Raw genomic sequence first — 17157 nt, forward strand, 5'->3', positions numbered from 1 at the left:
TTACGGCGCTCTCTTAGCTTTGCTTTGTGTTCCTGCCGATCCAACCTTTCAAGTATCTGATGGAGCAGTTGATTGGTTGTAGGTGCTTGTGGTGTTGAAGGAGGAATGTCTTCAGCCGGTTCAGTAGGCTGTCTTGTAGTGGCTGCTGGAGGTCTAATATATTTCCCATTAGAGACATACTGATCATCCCGTGGAAGCATGGCTTTGGTGTCCCCAGCTCTATAGGAGACTCCGGCTGTTGAGACAAGATCTGAGACCAAGGCAAGAAAAGGTAAGTTGCCCGCAATTTGTACGTGTCCCATGGCATTCCGATGTGTCTTGGGAGGTTCAGAGGTTGATCTGTAAGGATGCACCATAGTAGAACGGCCATGTCTGCAGTGAAGGAGGACTCGTGAGTGCTCGGAAAGACGTAATGGGACATAATCTGTGCCCATACGCGAGCCTCCAAGGTAAGTACAGAAGCCAATATTCCCTTAGGACGGGAACGATGGTATCCGTAGATCCATCTGCTGCCAGGTAGGGCGATAACTCTAAGAACAGCGTCCTAGTTAAATTGGTACATCTGGCGCTTGAGTGCGGCTTCTTAAAATGCGTCCAGTCCTTCTGGAGTAGGGAGAAGATCTAAAGCTCGTCGAATGGCCTCTTCTGTAATGGGGACTTGCTTCTGTTGGACATAGACAGACTGCAGGGTTGGCAGGTGGAAATTGGAGTAGAACTCTACTACCCAAGAAAGATTAACCTGCTGTGGCTATCTCTGTAGGAAACCCCATTGTCTTCGTTCAATTTGCGGCTCAACAAATTCAGCAATACGGGTCGGGAGGATAAGAAGGTATTCATTGTTGTAACTCCTTTCTGCCAGGATGGGGAACATCTGCTCACAGAAGCGATTAGGAAATCGTGCAGTGTCCTTTGCTGGGAAGGCTTTCGCCTTTTTCTCAACCTTTATAATCCTCTTAATTCTCTTTGTTGAGGGCCTTACTGCAGTTGAAGATGGCTCTGCCACTAATGCTCTCTTTGTTCCTCTCCTTGCTGGTGGTTTGGGAGTAGCTTTCTCCTTGCCTTTCTTGGTGGCCATCCTAAAAGGGAGAAAAGAGAAAGTATGTCAAAATGTCAAGGGATAAAGCAAGGAAGAGGGTGGGTAAGGTGGTAATCAATGCACATTAAAAGATGAATGAAGTTAACACATGGTCATGACTACATGTGAAAAATCATAAATGGAAGTATAGGAAGTGCATATGATGACAATTAAATGCAAGGTGTTTATTGGCATGCAGGCAAAGGCATGAGTAGCATAGATCAAGCATTTAATGTCCCAGTTAAATTACCACAGAATTCAAACGAACAATCTGTTTGTAATTACAAAAATATTTTAATCAATAAAATATAACAGGAATTTTGTGAAAAAAAACTGGCATTATGGTAGTAGGATAAAATAAAAGTATTGCATGATGCCATACGGGCTTTTTCACAAACACATAGCATGCATGGTGAATATGTTTTAGAAAAGAGAGAATAGAACATGCAAGCACCCCTTTAAAAGGTAATATTAATTGTCAAACAGATTCATGGAAATCCACAAGCAAATTATAGGAAAAAATAGTGACCCAAATAAAATTCCAACACCAATTAAAAGAAAAAAAAAGAAAAAGAAAACATGGATAATGCAAGGAAAAAGAAAAGAAAAAGATAACATAAAAAGAACAAGAATACAAAAGTAAGGAGGGAAGAAGAAAAGAAAAACCTTGATAATGGTGGTGAGAGAGTGAGAAAGTAGAAAGTGAGAAAGAAGGAAGAAGGAAGAAAGAAGAGAGAAAGAAAGAATAAGGGAAAAGAAAAAGTAGGATTTGGGGAAGAGAAAGATAAGATATTTTGGCAGATTATGGTAAGCTGTGCAGCGCAAGCAACGCAAACGCATGGGGTACGTGTTCGCGCGGTTGGCGTTCAGATGGGTTGACGCAGTCACGTCGGTCACGCGAACGCGTGACTCGTTTTGTGCTACTGGCGCGAGGACAGCCTCGCGCTCGCACAACTCTCTATTCAAAATGCATTATTGCCAAATATCAGGGTGACGCAGTCGCGTGGTTGATGCGATTGCGTGGGTAGCCAATATTGGGAAATGACGCGGACGCGTGGAGCACGCGTTCGCGTGGGGCAAGCGTTCGCGTGGTAGGGACTATGCGTCCAGCGCCAATCCAGCACCACTCTAGCACAACTTTCGGCCATGCACCCACTTTTACGTCAATTTTCAGGTCGCGCATCCGCGTGGGTGATGCGGACGCGTGGGAGGAAATTCTCCCACATGATGCGGACGCGTCAGCGACGCGGTCGCGTGGGGCGATTTGTGCCAAAGGCACGCCTCCAGCCACACTCTCGCGTGACTTTCTGTTTGATTTCTTATTCTTTCTGAGCCACCTGCGACGCGGACGCGTCGGCGAAGCGGTCGCGTCGCGTGCTCTCCCTTTTTTTTTTAAATAGAAATATGCAAATGCAGATGAAAACTAAAATGTGCTAATAAAGAGAAGAGTTATTGAAAAATAAAACTAGGAATAAAGAAAGGAACGATCATACCATGGTAGGTTGTCTCCCACCCAGCACTTTGCTTTAACGTCCTTAAGTTGGACGCTCCACTATCTCAGTCTTCTGCTGTGGGTGGATGGTGCACGAAATTGTGATCTCCAGGCTCGAACAAATCCTGGTAATGGCTCCAAAGCTTGGTGCTCTGATCTTAATTCATAATTGTCACAACTTCGATACAACTAACCAGCAAGTGCACTGGGTCGTCCAAGTAATACCTTACGTGAGTAAGGGTCGAATCCCACGGAGATTGTTGGTATGAAGCAAGCTATGGTCACCTTGTAAATCTCAGTCAGGCAGATATAAAGTGATAATGGTGTTTTCGAATATTATATAGTAAGATAGGGATAGAGGTACTTATGTAAATCATTGGTAGGAATTTCAGATAAGCGAATGGAGATGCTTTTCGTTCCTCTGAACCTCTGCTTTCCTGCTATCTTCATCCAATCAGTCTTACTCCTTTCCATGGCTGGCTTTATGCAAGGGCATCACCGTTGTCAGTGGCTACATCCCCTCCTCTCAGTGAATAATATGCTCACGCACCCTGTCACGGCACGGCTATTCATCTGTCGGTTCTCGATCATGCTGGAATAGGATTCACCCTCCTTTTGCGTCTGTCACTAACGCCCAACAATCGCGAGTTTGAAGCTCGTCACAGTCATTCAATCATTGAATCCTACTCAGAATACCACAGACAAGGTTTAGACCTTCCGGATTCTCTTGAATGCCGCCATCATTCTAGCTTACGCCACGAAGATTCTGGTTAGGAGATCTAAGAGATATTCATTCTAGCTTAATTCATGTAGAACAGAAGTGTTTGTCAGGCACGTGTTCATAAGGGAGAATGGTGATGAGCGTCACACATAATCATCACCTTCATCACGTTCTTGGGTGCGAATGGATATCTTAGAAGCGAAATAAGATGAATTGAATAGAAAACAGTAGTACTTTGCATTAATCTTTGAGGAACAGCAGAGCTCCACACCTTAATCTATGGAGTGTAGAAACTCTACCGTTAAAAATACATAAGTGAAGGTCCAGGCATGGCCGAGATGGCCAGCCCTCTAAAACGTGATCAAAGGATCATAAGGTAATCCAAAGATGAACAATGGAATAAAACTGAGACCAAAGATACCTAATACAATAGTAAGAGGTCCTATTTATAATAAACTAGCTACTAGGGTTTACATGAGTAAGTAATTGATGCATAAATCCACTTCCTGGGCCCACTTGGTGTGTGTTTGGGCTGAGCCTGAGTGTTGCACGTGCAGAGGCCATTTGTGGAGTTGAACGCCAGTTTCTGTGCCAGTTTGGGCATTCAGCTCTGGTTTTGGATCCTTTTCTGGCGCTGGACGCCAGATTTGGGCAGAAGGCTGGCGTTGAACGCCAGTTTACGTCATCTATTCTTGGCCAAAGTATGGACTATTATATATTTCTGGAAAGCCCTGGATGTATACTTTCCAACGAAATTGGAAGCGCGCCATTTCGAGTTCTGTAGCTCCAGAAAATCCACGTTGAGTGCAGGGAGGTCAGAATCCAACAGCATCAGCAGTCCTTCTTCAACCTCTGAATCTGATTTTTGCTCAAGTCCCTCAATTTCAGCCAGAAAATACCTGAAATCACAGAAAAACACAAAAACTCATAGTAAAGTCCAGAAATGTGAATTTAATACAAAATCTATTAAAAACATCCCTAAAAGTAACTAGATCCTACTAAAAACATACTAAAAACAATATCAAAAAGCGTATAAATTATCCGCTCATCACAACACCGAACTTAAATTGTTGCTTGTCCCCAAGCAACTGAAAATCAAAATAGGATAAAAAGAATAGAATATACTATAAATTCCAAACTATCAATGAAACAGAGCTTCAATCATATGAGCGGGACTTATAGCTTTTTGCCTCTTGAATAGTTTTGGCATCTTACTTTATCCATTGAGGTTCAGAATGATTGGCATCTATAGGAACTTCAGATTTCAAATAGTGTTATTGACTCTCCTAGTTCAGTATGATGATTCTTGAACACAGCTTCTTTATGAGTCTTGGCCGTGGCCCTAAGCACTTTGTTTTCCAGTATTACCACCGGATACATAAATGCCACAGACACATAATTGGGTGAACCTTTTCAGATTGTGACTCAGCTTTGCTAAAGTTCCCAATTAGAGGTGTCCAGGGTTCTTAAGCACACTCTTTTTTTGCTTTGGACCTTGACTTTAACCGCTCAGTCTCAAGTTTTCACTTGACACCTACACGCCACAAGCACATGGTTAGGGACAGCTTGGTTTAGCCGCTTAGACCAGGATTTTATTCCTTTAGGCCCTCCTATCCACTGATGCTCAAAGCCTTGGGATCCTTTTTATTTGCCCTTGCCTTTTGGTTTTAAGGGTTATTGGCTTTTTGCTCTTGCCTCTTGGTTTTAAGAGCTTTGGCTTTTTCTGCTTGCTTTTTCTTTTTCTTTTTTTTTTCTATTTTTTTCGCCTATTTTTTTTTCTGCAAGCTTTGTTCTTTGCTTCTTTTTCTTGCTTCAAGAATCATTTTGATAATTTTTCAGATTATCAAATAACATGTCTCCTAGTCATCATTCTTTCAAGAGCCAACATATTTAACATTCTTAAACAACAACTTCAAAAGACATATGCATTGTTCAAGCATACATTCAGAAAACAAGAAGCATTGTCACCACATCAATATAATTAAGCTAAGTTCAAGGATAAATTCGAAACTCATGTACTTCTTGTTCTTTTGAATTAAAACATTTTTCATTTAAGAGAGGTGATGGATTCATAGGACATTTATAACTTTAAGACAAAGTTACTAACTACTAATGATCATGTAATGAAGACGCAAACATAGATAAGCACATAACATAGAAAACGAAAAGCAGAAGAATTAAGAACAAGGAATGAATCCACCTTAGTGATGGTGGCATTTCCTTCTTGAGGAATCAATGATGTCCTTGAGCTCTTCTATGTCTCTTCCTTGCCTTTGTTGCTCCTCCTTCAGTGCTTTTAGATCTTCTCTGATTTCATGAAGGATGATGGAGTGCTCTTGATATTCCACCCTTAGTTGCTTCCAATAATTGTGTGGAAGAAAATGTATCCCTTGAGGTATCTCAGGGATCTCTTGATTTGCAGTCAAATGTTCTACCACTGAGCTATAGACCCTTGATGGAAGCTTTTGTCTTCCCTTTTCTCTTTCTAGAGGTTTCTCTGACCTTAGGTGCCATCAATGGTTATGGAAAAAACAAAAAAGCTATGCTTTTACCACACCAAACTTAGAATGTTGCTTGCCCTCGAGCAAAAGAAGAAAGAATAAGAAGAATAAGAAGAAGATATGGAGGAGATGGATGGGAGTGTGTATTCGGCCATATGGGTGGGATTGGGTGGAGAGAGATGTTGAATTTTTGAAGGTAGTGGGTGTATGGATGTGAGTGGTAAATGGAAAAAAAGAAGGGATGATCATGAATGGAAAGAGAGATGATGAGGTAGGTGGGGATCCTGTGGGGTCCATAGATCCTGAGGTGTCAAGGCATTTACATCCCTGTACCAATTTAGGCATGTAAAATGCCCTTGCACACAACTCTGGGCGTTCAGCGCCAGGTTGGTGCCCATTTTGGGCGTTCAACGCCCCTTTGCTGCCATTTCTGGCGTTGAACGCCAGAACCATGCTTGTTCTGGGCGTTCAGCGCCAGGATGCTCCCATTCTGGGCGTTCAGCGCCAGAACTATGCTCTGTTCTGGCGTTTGAACGCCAGACAGATGCTCCTTCAGGGTGTGATTTTTCTTCTGCTGTTTTTGATTCCGTTTTCAATTTTTATATTTATTTTGTGACTCCTCATGATCATGAACCTATAAAGACACATAACTAAGAAAAATATAGTTAGATAAATAAACATTGGGTTGCCTCCCAACAAGCGCTTCTTTAATGTCAATAGCTTGACAGTGGGCTCTCATGGAGCCTCACAGATGTGCAGAGCTTTGTTGAGACTCTCCAACACCAAACTTAGAGTTTGGATATGGGAGTTCAACACCAAACTTTGAGTTTGGTTGTGGCCTCCCAACACCAAACTTAGAGTTTGACTGTGGGGGCTCTGGTTGACTCTGCTTGGAGAGAAGCTTTTTCTGCTTCCTCTCCATGGTTGCAGAGGGAAATCCTTGAGTTTTAAACACAAGGGAGTTCTCATTCCATTGAAGGAATATTTCACCTCTGTCAACATCAATCACAGCTCTTGCTGTGGCCAGGAAAGGTCTTCCTAGGATGATGGATTCATCCTCTTCCTTTCCAGTATCCAGGACTATGAAATCAGCAGGGATGTAAAGGCCTTCAACCTTTACTAACACGTCCTCTACTTGTCCATAAGCCTGTTTTCTTGAGCTGTCTGCCATCTCTAATGAGATTTTAGCAGTTTGCACCCCATAGATTCCCAGTTTCTCTATTACAGAGAGGGGCATGAGGTTTATTCCTGAACCAAGGTCACACAGAGCCTTAAAGATCATGGTGCCTATGGTACAGGGTATTATGAACTTTCCAGGATCCTGTCTCTTCTGAGGCAATGTCAGTTGATCCAGATCACTTAGTTCATTGATGAACAAGGGAGGTTCAACTTCCCAAGTATCAATGCCAAATAATTTGGCATTTAGCTTCATGATTGCACCAAGAAACTTGGCAGTTTGCTCTTCAGTAACATCCTCATTCTCTTCAGAAGAGGAATACTCATCAGAGCTCATGAAGGGCATAAGGAGGTTCAATGTGATCTCTATGGTCTCTAGATGGGCCCCAGAGTCCTTTGGTTCCTCAGAGGGAAGCTCCTTATTAACCACTGGACGTCCCAGGAGGTCTTCCTCCTTGGGATTCACGTCCTCTCCTCTCCTCACAGGTTCGGCCATGGCGCTTATGTCAATGGCCTTGCACTCTCCTTTTGGATTCTCTTCTGTATTGCTTGGGAGAGTACTAGGAGGGATTTCAGTGATCCTTTTACTCAGCTGGCCCACTTGTGCTTCCAGATTTCTAATGGAAGACCTTGTTTCATTCATGAAACTTACAGTGGCTTTAGATAGATCAGAGACTAGATTTGCTAAATTAGAAGCATTTTGTTCAGAGTTCTCTGTCTGTTGCTGAGTTGATGATGGAAAAGGCTTGCTGTTGTTAAACCTGTTTCTTCCACCATTGTTAAAGCCTTGTTGAGGCTTTTGATCCTTCCATGAGAAATTTGGATGATTTCTCCATGATGAGTTATAGGTGTTTCCATAAGGTTCACCTAAGTAGTTCACCTCTGCTATTGCAGGGTTCTCAGGATCATAAGCTTCTTCTTCAGGAGAAGCCTCTTGAGTACTGTTGGATGCAGCTTGCATTCCATTCAGACTCTGAGAAATCATATTGACTTGCTGAGTCAATATTTTATTCTGAGCCAATATGGCATTCAGAGTATCAACTTCAAGAACTCCCTTCTTCATAGGCGTCCCATTACTCACAGGATTCCTTTCAGAAGTGTACATGAACTGGTTATTAGCAACCATGTCAATGAGTTCTTGAGCTTCTGCAGGCGTTTTCTTTAGGTAAATGGATCCACCTGCAGAAGTGTCCAGTGACATCTTTGATAGCTCAGATAAACCATCATAGAATATATCCAGGATGGTCCATTCTGAAAGCATGTCAGAAGGACACTTTTTGATCAACTGTTTGTATCTTTCCCAAGCTTCATAGAGGGATTCACCTTCTTTCTGTCTGAAGGTTTGAACATCAGCTCTAAGCTTGCTCAGCTTTTGAGGAGGAAAGTACTTGGCTAAGAAAGCCGTGACCAGCTTATCCCAAGAGTTCAGGCTGTCTTTGGGTTGAGAATCCAACCATAATCTAGCTCTATCTCTTACAGCAAAAGGGAAAAGCATGAGCCTGTAGACTTCAGGATCTACTCCATTAGTCTTAACAGTATCACATATCTGCAAGAATTCAGTTAAGAACTGAAAGGGATCTTCAGATGGAAGTCCATGAAACTTGCAGTTCTGCTGCATCAGAGAAACTAATTGAGGTTTCAGCTCAAAGTTGTTTGCTCCAATGGCAGGAATGGAGATGCTTCTTCCATGTAAATTGGAATTAGGTGCAGTGAAGTCACCAAGCATCTTCCTTATATTATTATTATTTTCGGCTGCCATCTCCTTTTTCTGTTCGAAAATTTCTGAAAGGTTATCTCTGGATTGTTGTATTTTAGCTTCTCTTAATTTTTTCTTCAGAGTCCTTTCAGGTTCTGGATCTGCTTTAACAAGAATGTTCTTGTCCTTGCTCCTGCTCATATGACAAAGAAGATGGCACAGAAAAAATAGTAATAATAATATGGATCCTTTATACCACAGTATAGGGATCCTTGTGTTAGTAGAAGAAAAGAAGGGAAGAAAATCTGAACTCAGAGAGAGAGGGGGTTCGGATTTTTGGAGAGTTGAAGGAAAGATGTTAGTATATCAATAAACAAATAGAAGAAGATGAGAGGGGAAAGTGAATTTTCGAAAACAATTTTTGAAAAAGAGTTAGTGATTTTTGAAAATAGTTTTTGAAAAAGGTTAGTATTTTTTTCGAAAATTTTTTTTTTATAAAAAATAAAAATAGTTAGTTAATAAAAAATAAATTTTTGAAAAAGAGGGAAGATATTTTCGAAAATTCGAGAGAGAGAGTTAGTTAGGTAGTTTTGAAAAAGTTAAGAAACAAACAAAAAGTTAGTTAGTTAGTTGAAACAAATTTGAAAAGATAAGAAGTTAGGAAGTTAGAAAAAATATTTTTGAAAAAGATATTTTTGAAAAAGATAAGATGAGAAGATATTTTTGAAAAAGATATGATAGAAATTAGTTTTTGAAAAAGATTTGATTTTTAAAATCACAATTAATGACTTGATTCATAAGAAATCACAAGATATGATTCTAGAACTTAAAGTTTGAATCTTTCTTAACAAGCAAGTAACAAACTTCAAATTTTTGAATCAAAACATTAATTGATTATGTTATTTTCAAAAATTTGATATAAAAATAAAAAAAATATTTTTGAAAAATATTTTTGGAATTTTCGGAAATAACTAATAATTTTGAAAAAGATTTGATTTTTTGAAAAAGATTTTGAGAAAGATAAGATTTTCAAATTGAAAATTTGATTTGACTCATGAGAAACAATTTGATTTTCAAAAATTTTTGGAAAAGTCAATCCAAATTTTCGAATTTGATGAGAGAAAAGAGGAAAGATATTTTTTTTGATTTTTGAATTTTTATGATGCAAGAGAAAAACACTAAAAAGATGCAATGCATGAAATTTTTGAATAAAAACAATGAATGCATGTATGAATGATATGAATGTCAAGATGAACACCAAGAACACTTTGAATGTCAAGATGAACATCAAGAACATATTTTTGAAAAATTTTTGAAAAGAAAACAAAAAGAAAATTTCCTAATCTGAGCAACAAGATGAACCGTCAGTTGTCCAAACTCGAACAATCCCCGGCAACGGCGCCAAAAACTTGGTGCACGAAATTGTGATCTCCAGGCTCGAACAAATCCTGGTAATGGCTCCAAAGCTTGGTGCTCTGATCTTAATTCATAATTGTCACAACTTCGATACAACTAACCAGCAAGTGCACTGGGTCGTCCAAGTAATACCTTACGTGAGTAAGGGTCGAATCCCACGGAGATTGTTGGTATGAAGCAAGCTATGGTCACCTTGTAAATCTCAGTCAGGCAGATATAAAGTGATAATGGTGTTTTCAAATATTATATAATAAGATAGGGATAGAGGTACTTATGTAAATCATTGGTAGGAATTTCAGATAAGCGAATGGAGATGCTTTTCGTTCCTCTGAACCTCTGCTTTCCTGCTATCTTCATCCAATCAGTCTTACTCCTTTCCATGGCTGGCTTTATGCAAGGGCATCACCGTTGTCAGTGGCTACATCCCCTCCTCTCAGTGAATAATATGCTCACACACCCTGTCACGGCACGGCTATTCATCTGTCGGTTCTCGATCATTCTGGAATAGGATTCACCCTCCTTTTGCGTCTGTCACTAACACCCAAAAATCGCGAGTTTGAAGCTCGTCACAGTCATTCAATCATTGAATCCTACTCAGAATACCACAGACAAGGTTTAGACCTTCCGGATTCTCTTGAATGCCGCCATCATTCTAGCTTACGCCACGAAGATTCTGGTTAGGAGATCTAAGAGATATTCATTCTAGCTTAATTCATGTAGAACAGAAGTGTTTGTCAGGCACGTGTTCATAAGGGAGAATGGTGATGAGCGTCACACATAATCATCACCTTCATCACGTTCTTGGGTGCGAATGGATATCTTAGAAGCGAAATAAGATGAATTGAATAGAAAACAGTAGTACTTTGCATTAATCTTTGAGGAACAGCAGAGCTCCACACCTTAATCTATGGAGTGTAGAAACTCTACCGTTAAAAATACATAAGTGAAGGTCCAGGCATGGCCGAGATGGCCAGCCCTCTAAAACGTGATCAAAGGATCATAAGGTAATCCAAAGATGAACAATGGAATAAAACTGAGACCAAAGATACCTAATACAATAGTAAGAGGTCCTATTTATAATAAACTAGCTACTAGGGTTTACATGAGTAAGTAATTGATGCATAAATCCACTTCCTGGGCCCACTTGGTGTGTGTTTGGGCTGAGCCTGAGTGTTGCACGTGCAGAGGCCATTTGTGGAGTTGAACGCCAGTTTCTATGCCAGTTTGGGCGTTCAGCTCTGGTTTTGGATCCTTTTCTGGCGCTGGACGCCAGATTTGGGCAGAAGGCTGGCGTTGAACGCCAGTTTACGTCGTCTATTCTTGGCCAAAGTATGGACTATTATATATTTCTGGAAAGCCCTGGATGTCTACTTTCCAACGAAATTGGAAGCGCGCCATTTCGAGTTCTGTAGCTCCAGAAAATCCACTTTGAGTGCAGGGAGGTCAGAATCTAATAGCATCAGCAGTCCTTCTTCAACCTCTGAATCTGATTTTTGCTCAAGTCCCTCAATTTCAGCCAGAAAATACCTGAAATCACAGAAAAATACACAAACTCATAGTAAAGTCCAGAAATGTGAATTTAACACAAAATCTATTAAAAACATCCCTAAAAGTAACTAGATCCTACTAAAAACATACTAAAAACAATGTCAAAAAGCGTATAAATTATCCGCTCATCAGTGGATCTTCCAAGAGGAAGATCTCTAGCTCCCTGGGTTTTGCCTTCGCACCATAATATAGCTTCAGGCAATGTCCATTAACTTTGATGATTTCAGAGCTTGAAGGATGACTCAGGTGGAAAACTCCGTATGGATCAACCTTCTCCACTCTATATGGACCTTCCCGTCTTGATCTTAACTTGCCTGGCATGAGTCTCAGTCTAGAGTTGTAAAGGAGGACGAAGTCCCCAGGTTGGAACTCTCTCCTCTTGATGTGCTTGTCATGTACAGCCTTCATTTTTTCCTTGTACAGTCTTGAGTTCTCATAAGCTTCCAGGCGTAGGCTCTCTAATTCTTGCAGTTGCAACTTTCTCTCAGTTTTGGCCTTCTAAAATTCTATATTGCACTCCTTTACTGCCCAAAAGGCTTTGTGCTCTACCTCTACTGGGAGGTGACAGGCCTTTCCATAAACTAAGCAGAAGGGACTCATCCCAATGGGTGTCTTGTATGCAGTTCTGTATGCCCAGAGTGCATCTTGTAGGCTGGTGCTCCAGTCTCTTCTATTAGGTTTGACTATCTTCTGCAATATACTCTTTATCTCTCTGTTAGACACCTCAGCTTACCCATTAGTCTGGGGATGGTAGGCTGTTGCCACTTTATGAACTATCCCATGCTTCTTCAGTAATCTTGTTAGTCTCCTGTTACATAAATGGGTGCCTTGATCGCTCACGATTGCTCGTGGTGATCCAAAGCGACAGATAATATGGTTTCTCACAAAGGAAACAACAGTGTTAGCATCATCAGTGCGGGTAGAAATTGCTTCCACCCATTTAGAAATGTAATCTACAGCTAACAATATATAGAAATAACCATTAGAATTTGGGAATGGACCCATGAAGTCAATGCCCCAAACATAAAAAATTTCATAGAAAAGCATAGTCTGTTGAGGCATCTCATCCCTCTTGGATATATTACCAAACCTTTCGCATGGGGAACAAGATTTGCAAAATTTAGCAGCGTCTTTAAAAAGGGTAGGCCACCAGAATCCACAGTCTAAAATTTTTCTAGCTGTTTTTTGAGGGCCAAAATGTCCTCCACTCTCAGATAAGTGACAGGCCTCTAAAATGGACTGGAATTCTGATTGAGGTACACATCGCCTAATTACCTGGTCAGTGCCACATCTCCATAAATATGGGTCATCCCATATATAATATTTGGACTCGCTTTTCAGCTTGTCTCTTTGATGCTTAGTAAAGTTTGGAGGAAAGGTGCGGCTAACTAGATAATTAGCTACAGGTGCATACCAAGGGATTACTTCAGATACTGCTTGTAAGTCATCAAACGGGAAAGTATCATTTATAGGAGTAGCGGTATCCTTAATATGCTCAAGGCGACTCAAGTGGTCTGCCACTAGATTCTGGTTACCGCTCCTATCCTTAATTTCTAAATCAAATTCTTGTAGTAGCAGTATCCAACGTATAAGCCTTGGTTTGGACTCCTTTTTAGCTAATAAATACTTTAGAGCTGCATGGTCTGAGTACACTACTACTTTAGTACCAAGTAAATAGGCTTGAAATTTATCCAGAGCAAAAATAATAGCAAGAAGCTCTTTCTCAGTAGTAGTGTAATTAGACTGAGCTGTGTCTAAAGTCTTAGACGCATAAGCAATTACAAAAGGATCCTTACCTTCACGCTGAGCCAGCGCTACTCCTACTGCATGGTTGGAAGCATCGCACATGATTTTAAATGGCTGGCTCCAGTCAGGTCCTCTCAGCATTGGAGCTTGAGTCAGGGCAATCTTCAGCTTATCAAATGCTTGTTTGCAATCCTCACTGAACTCGAACTCAATATCTTTCTGCAGTAGTCTGGATAAGGGAAGTGCTACCTTACTAAAGTCCTTAATGAATCTTTGGTAAAAACCTACATGGCCAAGGTACGAACAGACTTCCCTCACAGAGGAGGGGTAAGGTAAACTAGAAATAACATCCACCTTTGTTGGATCTACAGAAATGCCAGTATTAGATACAACATGTCCAAGTACAATCCCTTGTTTAACCATAAAGTGACATTTTTCAAAATTCAATACAAGGTTTGTACGGACACATCTATCTAATACTCTAGATAAACTATCCAAGCAAAGGCTAAATGAATCACCATAAACGCTAAAATCATCCATAAAAACCTCCATACAGTCCTCAATAAGGTCAGAAAAAAGACTCATCATGCACCTTTGGAAAGTAGCTGGTGCATTGCACAAGCCAAAGGGCATTCTCTTATAAGCATAAGTCCCAAAAGGACATGTAAAAGTAGTCTTTTCCTGATCTTTAGGAGCTATATGGATTTGAAAATAGCCTGTATAACCATCTAAAAAGTAATAATGGGATTTACCTGACAGGCGATCAAGCATTTGATTAATGAATGGCAAGGGGTAATGATCCTTGCGAGTGGCTTGGTTAAGACGCCTATAGTCAATACAAACCCTCCATGAATTTTGCACTCTAGTCATCAGAAGCTCTCCATGCTCATTTCTTACTGTTGTGATTCCAGACTTCTTAGGCACCACTTGTACTGGACTGACCCATTCGCTATCTGAGATGGGATAAATGATATCTGCTTCAAGTAGCCTGGTCACTTCTTTCTTGACAACTTCTAAGATGGTGAGATTCAGTCTTCTCTGAGGTTGACGGACAGGCTATTCTCCCTCTTCTAGGAATATTCTGTGCTCACAAATTTGACGGTTGATGCCTACTATATCTGCCAGGCTCCATCCAATTGCTTTCTTGTGTTTCCTCAGCACATTGAGTAGCTGTTCTTCTTGTTAGGGAGTGAGTTCCCTTGTAATGATTACTGGAAATCTCTACTTGTCCTCAAGGTAAGCATACTTGAGGTGTGGAGGGAGGGGCTTTAATTCCAATTTCTGCTCATAGTTAGGCTCTGGATTATTTGGGGCTGGTGATAATGGCAAAGTGCCATCATTGTCCTCCAAGAGTGTCCCCACACTTGGACCTTGTCCTATGTACTTCTCTTCTAATTCCTCCTGGTGAACTTCAGCCACAGTTTCATCTATGATGTCACACTGGGAGATAGAAAGGTCATCCGGAGGGTGCTTCAGAGCCCCATTTAAACTGAATTTCACTATTCTGCCATCTATTTCAAAAGAGTAAGTTCCGGAAAATGCATCCAACTTGAACTTTGAAGTCTTCAGGAATGGTCTTCCAAGCAGGATTGATGATGGCCTTCCTGAGTCATTAGGGGGCATTTCCAGAATGTAGAAGTCAATGGGAAATGTGAGTCCCTTAATGCTCATTAATACATCTTCAGCAACTCCAACCACTGTAATAATGCTTTTATCTGCTAACACAAAATGAGCTGCCGACCTTTTTAAGGGAGGAAGCCTCAAAGTATCATATATAGACAAAGACATTATACTAACACATTCTTCTAAATCACACATGCAGTCAGAAAATATCACACCACCAATAGTACAATTAACCATACATGGACCTGGATCACTACACTTTTCAGGTATACCTCCCATTAAAGCAGATATAGAACTCCCTAAATGAATAGTTTCTAATTCATTAATTTTGTCTTTATGTATACATAAATCTTTTAGAAACTTTGCATATTTAGGTACCTGCTGAATAACATCAAAAGGGGGACAGTTACCTCAACCTTTTTGAATATCTCTACCATTTTGGGGTCAAGTTCCATCTGCTTCCTGGGCTTCCTTACAATTTGTGGAAATGGAATAGGAAGGACGTTTTGTACAACGCCTGCATCCTTTGGTACTTCTTTTTGTGGTTGAGCTTCTTCTCCTTCAACCATGTCTTGTATGTCCTCTTCCTCTTCGGCATCCTCTACTTCCACCACCTCTTCAGCTGAGGCGTGTTCCAGTGGGTTTGGCTCCTCTTGATTTCTCTCTTGCAGTGTAGTTCCAAACCTCAGGGTGATGGCATTGATGCCACCCTTTGGATTGGGAAATGGTTGAGAGGGGATTCCACTGGAGCTCAAAGGCTGGTTGTTGGAGTTATTTAGTGATCCAATTTGAGATATAAGAGCTTGCAAGGTAGAGTTCAGACCATTTAGAGTTAAAGTAAGGTTATTTTCCATGGCCTGCTGTCTCCAATCAATAGACTGTAGTAACTCATCATTAGAAGACAAAGAAGGATAAGTGATCTGAGAGGTCTGCTGTTGGTTGTGTTGTAGTCCTTAGGATTGCCTCAAGTGAGGTGCTCTGTAAGGATGGTTCTGGTTCTGCTGCCTGTTGTTGTTATTATTCCACCTCTGATTTCCTTGATTGTCTTTGCCTCCTCTGTTATTGTTGTCCCTCCAATTCTGGTTAGAATTGTCTCTCCAACCTTGATTAGAATTGTCCTGCCACCCATGGTTGTAGCTGCCTCCTTGATTGTATCCTTGGTTGGGGCGGTCATAAAAGTTATGAGTGGCTACCACAGTGTTGTCTTCCTGCTGGAGCTGCGGACATTCATCAGTATAATGGCTATAATCAACACAGATCCCGCACACTCTCTGTGGAACTAACTGTTGGCTCTGCTGCGCTTGTTATTGACCCAACTGTATCTGCTTCAGTAAGTTAGTCATTTCACATATACTCTGAGTCAGAGTAGTAGTTTCCTTGCTAGAAGATACCTCTGCAACAGATTTTGAACGACCTTGTTTCTGCTTGTGATTCCTTGTAGACTCAGCCAAGTCGCTGATCAATTGCCATGCCTCATCAGTGGTCTTGTACTTTTTCATAGACCCATTGCTAGCACTTTCCAATGTGGTCTTATCTTGGGGCCTTATGCCCTGTGTGACGTAGCCGAGCAACACTATCTTGTCAATCATATGGTGGGGACATGCTTCCAGAAGGTTGTTGAAGCGCTCCCAGTATTCATAGAGAGTCTCGGACTCGTCCTGGACAATCATGGAAATGTCTTTCCTTAGTTTATCAGTAACTTTAGCTGGAAAGAATTTTTCCAAAAATTCTCTTCTGAGTGTATCCCAGTCAAAAACAGTTGCTGTGGGTTGAGTGTAGTACCACTCTCTCGTCTTTTCCTCAAGAGAGAATGGGAAAGCTTTTAACAAAATAGCAGTTTCATCTGCACCATCGCACCTGACAGTAGAACAGGCTGCTTGGAAATCCCTCGGGTGCTTGATAGGCTCTTGAGCAGGTAAGCCATGAAACTTAGGCATTAAGTTGAGCAGTGCAATCTTTATTTCAAAATCTGTAGCCACTGCTGGGTGATGCACTTGAAACGGTTGCATTATAAAATCAGGGGCTCCAGCCTCCTGGATAGTAACTCTTCTAGGTGCTGCCATGTCACCTGCGCGTAAATCAACCGAATCAGTAGAACGGGGGCTTGTTTCTTCCTCAAGTGACGTTTCAGATCCGCCCTCAGAGAGGACTAACCGACGCTGA

The 17157-nt window shown here is 41.0% G+C and overlaps 1 non-coding gene across 1 annotated transcript; it reads left to right on the plus strand.

Annotated features, from left to right (window-relative positions):
* The first annotated feature begins 8220 nt into the window (after positions 1-8220).
* Positions 8221-8328, plus strand: LOC112773761 (small nucleolar RNA R71). Its single transcript, XR_003188293.1, has one exon. It is a non-coding gene; the product is annotated as a small nucleolar RNA R71 (small nucleolar RNA).
* The last annotated feature ends 8829 nt before the right edge of the window (positions 8329-17157 follow it).

Source organism: Arachis hypogaea, chromosome 18 (genome assembly GCF_003086295.3).
Source record: "Arachis hypogaea cultivar Tifrunner chromosome 18, arahy.Tifrunner.gnm2.J5K5, whole genome shotgun sequence".
NCBI classification, from domain to species: Eukaryota; Viridiplantae; Streptophyta; class Magnoliopsida; order Fabales; family Fabaceae; genus Arachis; species Arachis hypogaea.